The sequence below is a fragment of the Octodon degus genome, unplaced genomic scaffold (genome assembly GCF_000260255.1).
Source record: "Octodon degus isolate 3935 unplaced genomic scaffold, OctDeg1.0 scaffold00092, whole genome shotgun sequence".
In the NCBI taxonomy this organism is placed as follows: Eukaryota; Metazoa; Chordata; class Mammalia; order Rodentia; family Octodontidae; genus Octodon; species Octodon degus.
The window spans coordinates 9024933-9029839 of NW_004524668.1; the positions used below are offsets into that span (position 1 = coordinate 9024933).

Here is a 4907-nt window from a genome sequence, read left to right on the forward strand (position 1 = left end):
TCAGTAGAATAAGTGCTTGCCTGGCAAGTGCAAGGGCCTGAGTTCAATCCCCAGTTCTGTCAAAAACAAACAAATAAACAAAAACACTAGAAACCACTGGTTCCACTGCAGTGCAAGGCATTTTTATGACAATCAAGGAAATTCACTTACAGACAAGGTTCTACCTAATCAGAAATTATCTAGCTAATTTTGTCTTTTTTTTTCAGTACTGGGATTAAACTTGGAAATTTTGTTAGCATTGTGGTTATAAAAGAAAACGTGGGGGCTGGTGAGATGGCTCAGTGGTCTAAAGCGCCTACTTGGAGCAAACTTAGCAAAGCACAGGGACCACTGTTCGGTCCCCCAGCACCACATGCCAGCCAGCCCCGCCCGCCCGCTGGTGGGCTGAGCTGGCCACACACACACACACACACACACACACACACCTAAATAAATAAATAATTTTTTAAAAAAACATGTTGATATCCAGGGTGGTGGCGCATGCCTGTAATCCCAGCACTCAGGAGGCTGAGGAGGTGGATCACTGCAAAGTGAGACCCTGTCTCCAAAAGACAGAGAGAGAAAACACATGGGTTTGGGATTTTTTTTTTTTTTTTTTTTTCCCGGAACCGGAGATTGAACTCAGGCCCTTGCGCTTGCCAGGCAAGTGCTTATTCTACTGAGCCATCTCCCCGGCCCTCGGGTTTGGGATATTGCTCGGTAGTACCTGCCTGGCAAACAGGAGGCCCTGAGTTCAATTTCCAGTACCCCTCAAAAAAAGAAATATCTACTTAGAAAACACACCCTGAATATGGGGCTGACATGCTGTGAATACTGGCGTACCCCTCAAAACACCCACAGGGGGCTGGGGAGATAGCTCGGTGGTCTAAGCACTGCCTGGGACGTGCAAGGACCTGGGTTCGATCCCTGGTACCACATGGCATGCCAGCCCAGGAACCCTGGTGCACCATGCCACCCCCAAACTGGGTGTGGTGGCACATGCCTGTAATCCCAGTGCTGGGGAGGCTGAGACAGAGGATCATTGTGAGTGTGAACTGCGTAGCAAGATGCTATACCAAAAAATTAAAAACATATGAATGCACAAAACACAGGGATAAGGTTAGCATGCTTGAGGCCCTGGGTCTGATTTCCATGGCTGGAGAAAAATAAAACAGAATGCAGGAGGAAAGAGGAAATGGAAGAAGAAAAAGAAGAAGAGGAAAAAAGGAAGAAGCAGGATGTGGTGGGCACTCAGGAGGCCGAGGCAGGAGAGGGCAGCCTCTCTCCTTCCTCTCTGGGCGCTGCCCCCATGTGACTGCAACCAACAAGGCGCCTGGCTCCCCAGAAGCAGGTGACTTGTGAGTCAGGAGGGAAGCGGGGATAGGGCTGTGACAGGGCTGTGAAATCCTCCCCCTGGGACAGGGCTGTGAAATCCTCCCCCCATGGCCAGGTTCAGGGTGTGCGCTGCTCAGGCCGTGCAGACGGGCCCTGACGCAATCTCAGACCTCACCGCTGAAGCAGCCACAGGACCCCGCCCCACGAGTTCTGACTCAGATGGCTCCTGAGAATCTGCATTGGTGAGAACATCCGCTGGCCTGAGGGCCACGCTGTGTCACTCCCTGCTCTATCTGCACTAGAACCGGAGTTGTCTTCCTAACCATCCACCCATCAATGGACACCAGGTTCTGGGTGCTGCTGGATGGGAGGGACACATTGTCTACTGCACTCCAGGATTCCCGTGGACAGACGGATGGCAGGAATGAGTCATTTGTTACCACCACAGCAGAGACAAAACCAGAGAAGCCATAAAGGATGGAGGTAAAGGATAAGCTCACTGCCCTGACCTGGTCACTCCACACTGTCTACACATTTTAAGATATCACATTGTGTCCATAAATATGTACAATTGCTATCAATTATTATCATTATTATTTCTTTGTAACCAGGCACAGTGGCACACGTCTGTAATCTCAGCACTGAGGAAGCTGAGGCAGGAGGATCACTGTGAGCTCAAGAACAGCCTGGGCTACACAGTGAGCTCAAGGCAGGCTTGAATTACATGATGGGACACTGGGGATCAAACCCAGGGCCAAGTACTGAGCACTCTAGCACCAAGCCAACCTTTAGGTCCCTAGGTTTTGTTTGTTTGTTTTTTAAAGTCTGGCATGGTGTGTACCTATAATTCCAGCTGCCTGGGAGGCTGAGGCAGGAGGATCACAAATCTGAGGTCAGCTTGCGCAACTTAGTGAGGCCCAGTCTCAAAATGAATAGAAAAAAGGCTGGGGGTGTAGCTCAGCGGTGTGGCCTGCCTCAGGGTTCAATCCCTAACCCCCCCCCCCCGACAGCTTCTCGTGTGTGGTCTCCAGACCGGGCAGCAGCAGCATTACCTGGAAGAAGTGTAAGACAGGCGAATTCCCGGCTGGGTCAGAAGTCCCAGGGCTGCGGCCGTGTTGGAACAAGCCCGGTGACGCACCCCACCATGGCAGCAGGCGGTTGCAGTGTGGGAACGGCTCAGTCGGCCTGTGAGTCAAGCTCCGCTCGGGGAGCAGCAAAGGCCATGGCCGCTCCCATGCCCGCCTGGTGCTTCCGGGCGCTTGTCCATGCATGGTGGGCAGGAATGCAGGATGAAGAGCGCCCCACGCCCCTGACTGAACAGGTGAAACTGCTCAGGGTCCCCAAAGGAAGAGGGACTGCAGTAAAGGAAGCTGAGAGAAGCTGGGCGTCGTGGTGCAAGCCTGTAATGCCAGCATTCGGGAGGCTGAGGCAGGAGGATTGTTGCAAGTTCGAGACCAGCCTGGGCTACAAAGCTCAAGGCCAGCCTGAACTGTAAGGCAAGACTCTATCTTAAAAAGACCCCCCCAAAAAAGAAAAGAAAAAAAGAGGGAGAGAGAGAGAGAGAGAGAGAGAGAGAGAGAGAGAGAGAGAGAGAGAGAGAGAGAGAAGAAACTGAGAGTCAGGTGAGTAATCTCAGTGCTTGGGAGGCTGAGGCAGGAGGACTGCAAAAATTCTAGGCCGGCTTAGGCTATGTAGTGAGACACTGTCTCAAGAAAAAGAAAGATTGGGGCTGGTGAGATGGCTCAGTGGTCTAAAGCACCTACTTAGAACAAGCTTAGCAAAGCACAGGGACCGCGGTTCAATCTCCCAGCACCACATGCCAGCCAGCCCTGCCCCCTGGTGGGCTGAGCTGGCCACACACACACACATAAATAAATAAAATAAATAAATATTTAAAAAAAAAAAAAGGGAAGGGGGAAAACACCCTTTAAAAAAAAAAAGAGACTTAGGACTGAGGAGGAGGTGGTGCCCCATAGATGTCTAGTGGGGTGAGGTGGGGTGAGCACTGCCTCTCCAATGCTACAGAAATGCTGCGGATGCCCGCAGGCCCTCACTGGCTGAGGTGACAGATGGCCTTAAGCAGCAGGAGGCAGCCTCTGAGTGCTGTGACCAGGACACCCACCTAGAACCTACACCGCCCCAGCAAGGTGGGACCGAGATTCCTGGGCTCTGCTGAGGCCCCCTCACTGATAGGCGCAAAGCACCAGTGACTTCTGGTCACCATGGTCCTGGGTCCTTTCTAGGAGAAAGCAGCAGGGAGGAGCCTGTGTGTCCCACGCTGGGGGTAAGGAAAGAGTTTCCATCACAACGGAGGATGTCACATGAGTGTCCACGACCCCCCACCCTAGGCATGCGCATGGCACCTTCTCCTGCCCAACTGGCATCCTGTGATTGGCTCTGGCCTGTTGGTGTTTCCTGGATCCCGCCCATCCTGATAGCGGGCCCCGGGGGTCACAGGAAAAGAGGACGGAGGCTGCTGTTACCACCACCACAAGGTCAGCTCGGATCACAGCCAGGTGCAGGAAGAGACATTTAGGGAGTATCCTTTTGTGACCACTCGGTCACATACACAACCTAGTTTCCATTTCCGAGAAGAGGAGGCTGAGGTAGAAACTGAGAGAAGCAACTCACCAGCTTGGGCCAGGAGCAGAGCCACTCCCAGCAGCCCCCAGGCCCCTGTACGTGCTGTTCCTGCTGCTCCAAAGCCCACACCCCCCACCAGCACACCCCTGCCACACAGGTCTCAGCCGAGTGTCACCTCCTCAGAGACACCATCTTCACCTCAGCGTGTGTGCTTTATCCTGGCTTATGCATCTACCTGGTATTTTATATTTTTTGACCTCTGATTGTCCCACTAGGAGGCTGAAAACCTTGTCTGTCTTTTTTTTCTTTTCATTTTTTCATATTGGGCTCGCCCAGGGCCAGCCAAATAGCTCAGCAGATTAAAGCACCTGCAAGCAGGTGCAGAGGCCAGGGGTTCAATTCCCAGGTCTGCCTTGCTGGTCCCACCCCCAGGGCCTGCTGAGATGGCAATTGAGACTGGGTATGGTGGCACATGCCTGTAATCCCAGCTTTTGGGAGGCTGTAAATAGGCGAATCACTAGAGTCCAATCTAGTAGTGAGACCACCCTGTAGACCCTTCCTTAAGATACAAAAAAAAAAAATCATACTGGGCTCACTATGTAGCCCAGATTGGCCTCAAACTAGTGACAGTCCTCCTGCCTCAGCCTCCAGAATGCTGGGATGATAGGTGTGGGTCACCACCTGGCTACTGTGTCTATCTTTTCATCCCCCAGAGTAATAACAGCAACTAAGACTAAAAGTGTAGCACCAGGGCTGGCCAGACAGCTCTGCAGACTAAAGCGCCTGCTTAGGCTCCATCCCTGGTGTGCTGTGCAGGCCCCGTCCCCAGGGCACGCTGAGATGGTGATTGAGATTGGGCGTGGTGGCGCATGCCTGTAATCTCAGTGCTTGGGAGACTGAAAACAGGAGAATCACTATGAGTCCAATCTATGTAGTAAGACCTTGTAGACCTTATACTAAATACATAAAAAGAAAACCATAGCACCTTCTGTTTGGCAGCTGTGAAGCCC

The 4907-nt window shown here is 52.3% G+C and overlaps 1 protein-coding gene across 1 annotated transcript in view; it reads right to left on the reverse strand.

Annotated features, from left to right (window-relative positions):
- Window positions 1-4907, reverse strand: part of Fblim1 (filamin binding LIM protein 1) — a 21312-nt gene that overhangs the window by 10899 nt on the left and 5506 nt on the right. The gene's annotated exons all lie outside the window — the stretch shown is intronic.